The 12,173-nt window shown below is 38.4% G+C and overlaps 1 protein-coding gene across 8 annotated transcripts in view; it reads left to right on the forward strand.

Annotated features, from left to right (window-relative positions):
- The window catches only part of PDE4D (phosphodiesterase 4D), a 1,492,536-nt gene that overhangs the window by 984,658 nt on the left and 495,705 nt on the right, over positions 1-12,173 (forward strand). The gene's annotated exons all lie outside the window — the stretch shown is intronic.

The raw sequence follows: 12,173 nt of genomic DNA on the forward strand, positions 1-12,173 counted from the left end.
TCTTCTGTTTCTCTTCACAGTTTTGCTTACCTTTAAGTACACAGTTAATATTATTGACTCTGACTGGATGGTGGTTGATGGTTAACTAATAACAAAGGATGAATTGAGGACTTGGTGTTTCAATATACCAGAAGGATGCTTACTTAGGAAATGCCTTTTAATGAATAAAATTCTGACTTTTGCTAGCAAAATAGAAGGTTCAAATGAAGTTAGGGGTCCATCAATGAAGGCTATAATTGGTTTGTTCTTTTCAGATCCTAGCCCATGGTGATTGATCTCACATTTGATTTTAAAACAAATCAGAAGTTGACGATTCAGAAATGGGTGACTCAATCAAATTATAGACAAACCCCTTGCTGCAATGACTCTTACTAATTAAATGTCTGTGACAGCAGAATCAAAACAGGAGGAATTATATAAAATTTAGAAGCAAGGCCATAACACGATTCCTTTCAGCTAGAGACACCTTAAGTCATTAACCATGTAACTTTTTTTTTTTTAAAGATTTTATTTATTTGACAGACAGAGATCACAAGTAGGCAGAGATGCAGGCAGAGAGAGAGGCAGAAGCAGGCTCCCCGCTGAGCAGAGAGCCCAGGGCTCTATCTCAGGACTCTGGGATCATGACCTGAGCCCAAGGCAGAGGCTTTAACCCACTGAGCCACCCAGGCGCCCAACCATGTAACATTTTTGAAGGAATAAAAACAGGTTGGATTCTCCTTTGTGAAAAATACTTGAATATTTCAAGTTAGATTTCACTTTATCTCATTTAAATTAAGTACATCAAGCCTCAGCTATGCAAGTTTTCTCAAATGTTAGGAAGATGACTCTCAAGTTATCTTTTCTTTGCTTACGGTAATATATTTTCCTTTGGTGGTTAAAAAATGCAAACTCTATAAATATATTGCTAGCAAGTGGATACGATTTCAAAGACTTCAGAAGCCTCACAGGATTAAAAATCAATACTTTATCGAAGGTATGTTTAGTACCATCTAAATTTTTAAGTTGGTGCATTTATTTACATATATGTAAATTTATTGATTTACGTATATGCTTGTACTTTGAGAGTAAAGGATCCTGTATGAACACACCCTTACAAACAAATACCACCAAACTATTTAGTGATTATTTCAGAGTAAGTAAGATTGTAGACACTTCTAAATATCTCCACATTTTTACTTTTCTATATTTTCTCTTATAAGCTTTCATCTTGGCATAAGAAGAAAAATAGAAAGTGTTAGTTAACAATTTCCCACGGGGGCGCCTGGGTGGCTCAGTCATTAAGCATCCGCCTTCACCTCAGGTTATGATCTCAAGGTCCTGGGATCGAGCCCCACATGGAGCTCTCTGCTCAGTGGGGAACCTGCTTCCCCCCTCTCTCTCTGCCTGCCTTTCTGCCTACTTGTGATCTCTCTCTCTGTCAAATAAATAAATAAAATCTTTAAAAAAAAAATTTCCCCAGGGGCGCCTGGGTCGGTTAAGTACTTGCCTTTGGCTCAGGTCATGATCCAGGGTCCAAGGATGGAATCCCGCATCAGGCTTCTTGCTTGGCAGGGAGTCTGCTTCTCCCTCTTCCTGCCCCCCCTCACTTGTGCTCTCTCTCTCTGGCAAATAAATAAATAAAATCTTATAAAAAATAATAAAATAAAAATTTCCTCAAAGCATACTTTGTAATAGTGAAAAATAAAAATGAATGAAATATGTATCAATAGGGGAAAGACTATGTAAACAGAAAAGGAAAACTAAGAAATAAAATTCAGCAATGGGAAAAGATTCTTGTGGTCATTTTAAAAACTGATCAACATGCAGATTTCCTGTGGTATTTGGCGACAAGATAAGCTAACTTCCTGAAATAGTAACTGTTATAAAGAATAAAAATAGATAAATGTTTAACTTTCCCTAACTTTAAAATAAAAGTGGAGAGGAAAAAAATGCATTGAAGCAAACATACACTTTTTTTTTTTTTTAAACAATTGCTCTCAGTTTCAATGTCCTCTTGTCAAACCATCACCAAACCATCTACTTGGTGAGTAGATATTATTCTGTGTTTTTCCCTGCCTGGTCCTTAGAAGTCATCAAGACGTGTCTACAAAGAACAAGATAGAGAATTGAGGGCTTAAGAGAAACATTCTTTGATACTGACAGTGGTAGGAAGTTTCTCCTTATTGCCTCATTGTGGTTTGTATATCAGGCTGCAGCATGTCCTTTTCTGAAGCTGTGCAGCCAGTTTCCATAAGACTGTTGGCCCTGTGACGTTATTGGAACACATTTATCTGGAGATGAGTACCTCAGTACCTCCCTCAGCAAGCTCAACAGGCTCTACTATGTAGCAGAGGGCACCGGAAGCAGTAATAGAGAATTTTTGCGGTACGTCTCTTTTTCATAGTGCTTCAAAATGAAAATGTCTCTGAGTGCAAGTAGTAGTTTATTTTTAGTTAAGAGAAGTGTATCTCCCACCCCCCCCCTTTTTTTTTGTTAAAGCAACCTATAAAAGTCAGTGAGTTTTCTTAAGGACCCACATTTTTCCACTTTCTGTATTAGTGATACTCTCTAATCATAATACAACTGGTAATATGGCTGAGGCCTTTCAAGAGAGAATATAGCAGAAAACAAGGTACATCCTCTAATCATGTAAGAAATCTAGTGCAAGGAACCGAGACAGATATGGAGCACTCTCAGAAACTGAATTGGAAATCCAGATGTGTGAAAGTCAAATGGAAACAGATGGAAAACTCTATGTAGACATCAGTTTGTTTAAATAGGCAAGGAATGTTTTAATGGTTCAAAACTTATACTCAAAAACTGTATAAATATGTGTTAGATTATCATGAAATATTCAAACAACATGTTCTTAATCTTCAGGTAGAACAGTCTTACAGATTTTAAAGTTTTGTGTTGACCACAGATTTGTGTTTTTAAAGGTAAACCTTGAGTTTTTATGTCTTTTCAGTGAGAAAAAAAATGAGGGAGGGGTGTATATGAGTGAGTGAAATGTATGAAAAGGGAAAAAAGGTAAAAAGAAGAGAGAAAGAGCCAAAAGAGAGAGAGCCACTGACAATGGTATTGGTTGGCATCACTTTCAGAGCCAACTACCTCAATTTAGAGGATATGCATTTATGACTCATTAAATTATAAACTGATTGGACAGGAACTGATGGTGCTTCATAAATATTCATATTAACAGTGATAGAAGAGAAGAGAATCTCTTTCAAAACTAAATACTTATAAACTATATACCTTGTTGGAAAGTCAGTGTTGTTCTGCTCCAGAACTTTTCTATCCCCTTTAAGGATAATTCTTACTCAGGTTAACAGAAATACAACCCTGTAGCTGTAGAGTCCCTCTGTGAATTGAGAAAGCTCTTCAAGTACAACTCTCTGAAAATGGCAGATGTATTAAGATAACAACCACTAGGGGCACCTGGGTGGCTCAGTCATTAAAACATCTGCCTTCAGCTCAGGTCATGATCCCAGGGTTCTGGGATTGAGCCCCACATTGGACTTCCTGGTACATAGGAAGCCTGCTTCTCCCTCACCCACTCCTCCTGCTTGTGTTCCCTCTCTCGCTCTGTCTCTCTCTGTCAAATAAATAAAATCTTAAAAAAAAATCATATCCTGTAGGTTATTAATGTCATATGGCATTAGCAACTTCACTGGACCACAAAGTTCTTTGCCCAGATTTACATTTTAATAAGAGCAAGTGCTAAAAGTTTTCGCCCATTTCTCCAGCTCTCTTGAAGATACAATGGTCTTCTCATACTATAGCTTCAGTGCATGAATAGTTACCCTGGTAGCCTAAATAAATTAGTGAATGTGCAGATTAAACACCTGATACACATAAGGAAGTAACTTAGCACTGGGGAATCACCCTCTCTTGCTACTTGATTGCTCTTTGTGTAGAACAGTGATTAGGGAAGCTGTTAATGTATGGTTAGCAACTGTATCTAAGACTTGGGTTTATGGGAGAATAAAGTGCACTCCAGGCCAATGAGCACACATATATGAGTATTGACCTTGACTCATAAGACTTGCTTTAAAACTACTCCAAATAAATACCTTTTTAAATTTAATTTTTCTCACATCTCTACATACTTAGTCCTAGTTCAAGAACAAATACTTAAATGATAGCCATTCAATAACTATTCCAGGTAAATTTTAATTTTTTTTTTCCTTTTCAAATATACTTTACATGAACTTTATTTTGGTTAAGTAATACTGTAGTTTCTTTTTCTTTTTCTTTTTTTTTTTTTTTTGATTTGTGGGAGATTATACAATGTTCTATAATAATTCTAAACCTGAATTTCCTTTTCTTTTCATCTTAGCGAAAGCTTGTTCCTATTCTTTTAGCACTCTTTTTAATGTACCTGAGAGCCAGCTGCGCCTTATCTGAAATGTAAATTAATGTAAAAACCTTTTACATTCTTAATAAAGGATCGGCTGCTGTCTTCATATCTTCATGTTCCTCAACAGTCAATATTCAACCTTCAGTGGTTAACAAATTTTTTTTTAATTTCTTCACTTTTTTATTTATTTGACAGAGAGAGAGATCATAGGTAGGCAGAGAGGCAGGCAGAGAGGAGGAAGCAAGCTCCCTGCTGAGCAGAGAGCCCAATGCAGGGCTTGATCCTAGGACCCCGAGATCATGACCTGAGCTGAAGTCAGAGGCTTAACCCACTGAGCCACCCAGGCGCCCCAGTGGTTAACAAATATTTAAGTGCTTATTTTTCTACCTTCTGGGGAAGACAGATGTGGAATTACAAGTGAATCAAATATTATAACAGAGAAGTGGGGGAGGGGTGCCTCCAGAGGAGATAACTGGAGAACATAAATGTAGTGATTGAGGTGGGTGAGAAAGAGGCAGGGCCTGGTGTTAGAACAGGTAACTTTTCTAAAATTCATCAGGAAGTTATGTAAATGGGGCAGGTGGGAGTGGGAAAAGGTGGAACTGTTAGGAAATGAGGTAGAACCAGATTCTGTAGGACTTGGTAGTTGATCAAGGAACACTCAAGGGCCATTGTGGTTCGCTGTTGAAGAACGGAGTGCAGGGAGGCAAGTGTAGAAGGGCAAGGCTGCTTAGGAAGCCATGTCTGTAACAAAGGCAAGGGATGAGAATAACCTGGATTTGGAAATAGAAACCATTGTCTTTTACCTGTGAAATGATCGTTGGCTGTCTCTCCTCCATGCAAGGCTCAGGTTCCCCATGCTGCAGTCAAGAGGGCACTCATGCATGTATTCCTCATTTTATTCTGACTGGGTTGGTTTATGCAATAACGGCTAAATCTCCTTAATTCAACATCAGAAATGCATTTATGTAAAGTCAAGGCACCTTCTGCTCCCTCCAGCCACCTTTCCTTCTGTTGATTCCCATGGTTCAGCTCCTCTTTCTTCCTTCTCAGCTGAGTATCATTCAGTGTTGCTGACCCTGTCTTACCTAGTTCCCATTAGTCTTATTTGGCAGTAGATATTTTTTTTTAAAGATTTTTATTTATTTATCAGAGAGAGAGAGGGGGAGAGAGCGAGCACAGGCAGACAGAATGGCAGGCAGAGGCAGAGGGAGAAGCAGGCTCCCTGCTGAGCAAGGAGCCCGATGTGGGACTCCATCCCAGGATGCTGGGATTATGACCTGAGCCGAAGGCAGCTGCTTAACCAACTGAGCCACCCAGGCGTCCCGAGATTTTTTTTTTTTTTTTAAGATTTTATTTATTTATTTGACAGACAAAGATCACAAGTAGGCAGAGAGAGAGAGGAGAAAGCAGGCTTCCCACTGAGCAGAGAGCCTGATGCGGAGCTCGATCCCAGAACTCTAAGATCATGACCTGAGCCGAAGGCAGTGACTTTAACCCACTGAGCCACCCAGGTGCCCCAGCAGTAGAGATTTTTATAGTTGTGATTCCCAGTTGTTCCCTTGGATCCCTTGAAAAACACTTAGTTAACTTTGGTGAACCCTTGTGATGCTATGCTGGCATATCTGTAAACCTCACGAATGGAAGGTTCCTTGTATATATATCTAAAGGAACAATTCTGTGCCAGTTTTTGAAACTGAGGAATTCCACATATATACATATGTATGTATATATGTATATGTATGTGTGTGTGTATATATATTTATATATATATATATAACACATATATATATTTCATTGGTTATGAATTGTTCTTTTTTTTCCTCTTAAAAGCAACATAATAATAAAAAAATGTTAACATTATTCAGTGAATTACTTGGTAAAGCCTTAGGATATCAGAGGGTTTTACTGGTTTAAAAGTAAAAGCTATGTAGTAAATCCTGAACTCATTTATGCCTCTTTACCCATATTACATTTTTCTTTGAATGAAAGTTCCCCTGAAACTGTTCCTCTTTTCCATCATTTTAAATCTCCTTTTCTCTTTTGCTCCTCTTAGTTCTCCTATTAGTTCTCCTTCACATGAGAATGTGTTTACACATTCTCATGTGAGCCTCAGTTTCTATGCAAAGCACTTTTCTTTCCCCAGTGCTCATGCTGTCTTTCCTCTTCTCACATGGGTATTGTCCGAAATACCTACTGTTTGTTACCTTTCTGTTTGTTACCCTTCTCTATGTCTTTCATTATGCCACTCATTTGGAATTCAGTTCTACAAACCTTTGAATCACCTTTGTCAGGCACTGTGGTCAGGCCTAAGGATTACAGATGAATAAGGTTATTGCTGGTCATTGGCAATAGCCATGGGGCAGGGAAAATAAACCTATAAATCCATGAGTGCTGAAATAGAGTTTGGTTTTTTTTTTTTTATTAATATAGTGGGGGGAGGAGAGAAAGAGTGGGTTCATTTTGCCAATATTTCTATTTCCAATGCTTCCCCCAGGACTCAATATTCTGTCATCTCTCCCTTAGATTATTGCAATACCCCCCTAGTCAGTTTCCTTACTCAAACTCTTGTGCTTTCCAATCCAGTCTCTGCACAGTGGAATTCTTCCACAAAACCAGTAATTAGTTTATATTTCATCTCTTTCTGCTCAAAGCAATCCAGTGGCTTCCCATATAATTTAGAGTTAAAGTCAATGTTCTCGTGGTGACTTTGAAAGATCAGTGTCGTCTGATCTCTAGCATCCACTTGCCAGTGATCCAAACTCTTCTCAAGCCACTTTCCTATCACCCCTCACTTCCACTACTCTCTGTTGCTGTTCCGTGAACATACCAGGGATGTTCTGGATCACAGCCTTGGCACTTGCTGTTCCAACTGTTGGGTAATCTCTTCCTTTAAGTACCTGTATGGCTGGGGCACCTGGGTGGCTCAGTGGGTTAAGCCTCTTCCTTCAGCTCGGGTCATGATCTCAGGGTGCTGGGATCGAGTCCCATATTGGGCTCTCTTCTCGGCAGGCAGCCTGCTTCCTGTCTGTCTGCTTGTCTTTCTGCCTAATTGTGATCTTTCTCTCTCTGTTAATAAATAAAAATCTTTAAAAATAAAAAGAAATAAAAAAGTTTTTTTAAAAAAAGAAGTACCTGCATGGCTGATCCCATCTTGTCCTTAAAATCACAGCTCATTTGTCCCTTTAACAGTGAATACTTCCCTGTCCATATTATCCATGTACCCCTCAAACTCCCTGCTCTACTTTTCTTCAAAGCACCTATGATCTACTATACCTTGTCTTGTTTATTTACTTATTGACTATGTTCCACCAACGAAAATATAACCTCAGTGAAGGGAAGGACTTCTACTGTTTGTTCAATATTGCCTCTCTGGTGCTCGGAATGGTATCTGGCACAGAATATGTGCTCAGTAAATGTGAAAGAAAAGGAGGGATAGAGAGAAGGAGGGAGGGAGGGGGTGAAGAAGGAAGGGAGAGTAAGGGAGGACTGAAAGAGAAAGGGAAGAAGAGAAGGAGGAAGTCTGGAAAAGAAGAGAGGCAAGGAAGAAGGATGGTAGGTAAGAAGGAAGGATTGGAAAAAAGTCTCATGTAGTGTCATTAAATCTCTAACAGCCACTTATTTTTAACAAAGACGAAACTGCCCTCTAGCTCAGAGCCTTTGGAAAGCAGCATTCTCTGTATAAAAACTAATAAGATTGTTCTGTTTAAATTGTACTTATTTTCAAATACCTTCTTTTTATGGCAAGAGATATGGTCTTTCCATTTATGACAGTACTATAAAGTTTCCCTGCAGATAACAGTATTTAGGATTTTCAAAATATTTTCTGTTTCAGAATTTTAAAAATAAATAATGGCATAGAGAAGCTCAGATGCAACAAAAATCATGAAATAGAAATGTGAATATGGCAAAATACGAAGCTAGTGGTCTAGTGCCTGAAGTCTGGGGTAACTGAACTATAGAAATTCTGTTTTTCTTTAAGGGCCATTGCAATTCCCACTTTATCCATAAAACCTTCCTTGACTACTGCCCTCCTCACCTCTTTCTCTCTCTAATTTTTATTAGACCCCTGTACACTATCATAGGTTGACCTGAAACTATTTGGTATGGCTTTTAGATCTGTCTCCTTAAACTGATACAGGATCCTCGATGTGAGTAATTATGTCCTGCTCTCCCTCTTTCGAAGCAACCGCCAAATTGCATATCCTAGCACTGATGTAATTTGAATTAATAATCATCATTTGTTATTTTCATCCTGACTCACCTATACAATGAGGAATGGGGTTGGAGTGTTCAGATAGCAAAAGCACCTAAGCATGTTTTATGACTGCACATTTTTTTAAATTCAAGAGTGATTATAGAGAGAAAACATTTTGTCTTATAAAACTAAAATCACTATGCTGTCACTAGTAAAAATAACATGCATGTTTATTTAATCTGGCAGGGGACATTAATCTCTCAAGAGCAAAATCATGAGGTAATTAGGGCCAAATTCCAGCACATGTAATTTGAATATTTGAGAACATCAGCTAAAAATACTGACCAGAATGGGATGATGCCATTCATGGAAATACTAATGGAAGTAAGAAACAGAAGATAATTAATTTATTTAACATGTTTAGATATTCTGATTATCAGGGAAGTTCTTGTTGCACTGTTTTGCTATTATAAATGGGGTTAGTGTTATACTTTTACTGGAAACTTTTAAACAGAAAATACTACCCAGAGCAAAATCCACTTAGATTGTCTGACTTGCCAATTGCTTTGATGGCCTTTTCTGCAGTCTGATCTATTATTAAAGGTGAATTATGTGAATAACAATAGCTAACGCTCATAGATCACTTGGTGTCTACCAGGCAAACGCTTTGTGGTTTTACCTCATATAAATGGCACAACCCCATGAGGTAGGTGCTCCTATAAGCCTCATTTAACTCACAAGAAATCAAAACTAAGAAAGACATAGTTACTTACCCAAGGTCATATAGCTAATCAGTATCTGAATGATGCCCGGTCCCTCAGAAAACTGTGGTCCAAGTAGATAAAACTGCAGCAAATGAGTCCCAGAGCCTAAAGCACAATTTGAAAGGTGGCATAAAAGTAAGTATTTGATCCTCAAAAACTAGTGAATTTGATCTGCCTTTCTTTTTTTTTTTTTAAAGATTTTATTTATTTATTTGAGAGAGATCACAAGCAGGCAGAGAGGCAGGCAGAGAGAGAGGAGGAAGCAGGCTCCCTGCTGAGAAGAGAGCCCGAAGTGGGGCTCGATCCTAGGACTCCGAGTTCATGACCTGAGCCCGAAGGCAGCGGCTTAACCCACTGAGCCACCCAGGCGCCCCTGATCTGCCTTTCTTAATGGCATTTGCAGTGAGAATATTTATTGTGATTTATGTTAAAGTCCTGGTATTATTTTTCTACAAAACGAGATTTTCAAAGAGTTATGAATGCATTTTATACAAGGTTAAAGAATTTTTTAAGGATGGATTGGTAAAATGGAGGTGAGATGCATTTTCTCTAGTACACTTTTAATTGATATAACATTGAAATAGTAAAGTCTCATGACCTATAATTTTTTTCCCTTTATAAACAATATTAAGTTAAGATTTTTACCTTTCTCAATAACAATTAAGTTTGAACATTGAAAGGGACTTGAACATTTTATTTTTTTTTAAGATTTTACTTATTTATTTGACAGACAGAGATCACAAGCAGGCAGAGAGGCAGGCGGGGATGGGGAGCAGGTTCTCCGCCGAGCAGAGAGCCCCCTGCGGGGCTCTATCCCAGAACCCTGGGATCATGACCCAAGCCGAAGGCAGAGGTTTTAACCCACTGAGCCACCCTGGTGCCCCGAGGACTTGAACATTTTAGATGAAAAATCAATGTAATAATTTTTAAGTGATTTAGGAAATGTTACCATAATTTAACGTTAAATGGCTGTTTGTGAGTGAGTCTGTGTGTGTGTGTGTGTGTGTGTGTGTAACATTTAGTGATTCTCGATGAAATGTTAGAGCAAGTGGCATGTGTGGTCATATGAAACTAATTGTGGTATTAATTTTAGTCTCTCTGATAACTAATAAACTTGAGCATTTTAAAGCATGGTTATTGGGGTGCCTGGGTTGCTCAGTCATTAAGCGTCTGCCTTCAGCTAAGGTCATGATTCAAGGGTCCTGAGATTGAGCCCCACATCAGGCTTCTTGTTCAGCAGGAAGTCTGCTTCTCCCTTTTCCACTCCCCCTGCTTGTTTTTCCTCTCCCTATGTCTATCTCTCTGTGTCAAATAAATAAATAAAATCTTTTAAAAAAATGTTTGATTATTAGTCATTTGTGTTTCCTCTTCCATAAAAATCCTAGCCAAGGCTTTTGTCCATTTTTCTCCTGAGCTGTCTTTTTCTGATCAATTTTTAGATTTCTTTTTTTTAAAAGATTTTATTTATTTATTTGACAGAGGGAGAGGATTATCACAAGTAGACAGAGAGGCAGGCAGAGAGAGAGGGGGAAGCGGCTCCCTGCTTAGCAGAGATCCCAATGTAGGGCTCGATCCCAGGACCCTGAGATCATGACCTGAGCTAAAGGCAGAGGTTTAACCCACTGAGCCACCCAGGTGCCCCTAGGATTCTTTATATAGTCTGCAATTCCTTGTTGATAGTAAGTGCTATTAATATCTTCTCTCGATGAGTTAGTATTGGAGGCTTTTGAGAGTAGGAGTTTTCTTTTCTTTTGTTTTTGGCAGGAATTTCTCAAAAAGTTTTCAAGTTCTCCCTTTCACAATGAAGTCACCAGATATATTGAATGGAATTGTGCATATGGTGTGAGAAGAAATCTAATTTTATATACATTTTCCACATGGCTAACCACTGATTGACTATTCCGTAATTTCCCACTGGCTGGTAGTACTACCTTTGACATGTATCTCATTTCTTAACCCTGCTGGGTTCTCTCTGAGGCTTCTATTCTGTTTATTTGCCTGTGTTTTTTTTTTTTCTTTCCTATCCCAGAACCCCTTGACCCTAGTTTCTACAACATTACAATAATGAATATCAAGGAAAGAATTCCCCCTGCCTAATTTTTTTTCTTCAGTTGTGGGTTGGCTGTTCTTTACCTTTATCACCTCTCTAAAACATTTTTGAATCAGTTTATTAAATCCTCTGATGTCAACTATTACAGTATATTGAAATTCATCGAATCTCTAGATCAATTTTTTAAAAATGGTGTTCAAATATTCTATTTTTATCTACAATTTTGGGGATATTTCCCAATGGTTCTTTTTTAGAGTTTTCAGTAAGTTTTATAAATTTTGCTCTAAAGATCTTGTGCACCTTGTATTAATTTGCGCTGTATACTTCTGTTGTTATTGCAAAATGGCAGTAATTTTCAAAACACACTTTCTACATGCTTGCTCCCCAGGGGTACAGGTTTGTGAATCACCAGGTTTACACACTTCACAGCACTCACCAAAGCACATACCCTCCCCAATGTCCATAATCCCACCCCCTTCTCTCAACGCCCCTCCCCCCAGCAGCCGTCAGTTTGTTTTGTGATGTTAAGAGTCACTTATGGTTTGTCTCCCTCCCAATCCCATCTTGTTTCATTTATTCTTCTCCTACCCACTTAAGCCCCCATGTTGCATCACCACTTCCTCATATCAGGAGATCATATGATAGTTGTCTTTCTCTGCTTGACTTATTTCGCTAAGCATGATACGCTCTAGTTCCATCCATGTTGTCGCAAATGGCAAGATTTCATTTCTTTTGATGGCTGCATAGTATTCCATTGTGTATATGTACCACTTCTTCTTGAACCATTCATCTGTTGATGGACATCTAGGTTCTTTCCAT

The sequence above is a fragment of the Mustela putorius genome, unplaced genomic scaffold, assembly GCF_011764305.1.
Source record: "Mustela putorius furo isolate JIRA1106 unplaced genomic scaffold, ASM1176430v1.1 tig00000145_pilon_pilon_pilon, whole genome shotgun sequence".
Classification (NCBI taxonomy): Eukaryota; Metazoa; Chordata; class Mammalia; order Carnivora; family Mustelidae; genus Mustela; species Mustela putorius.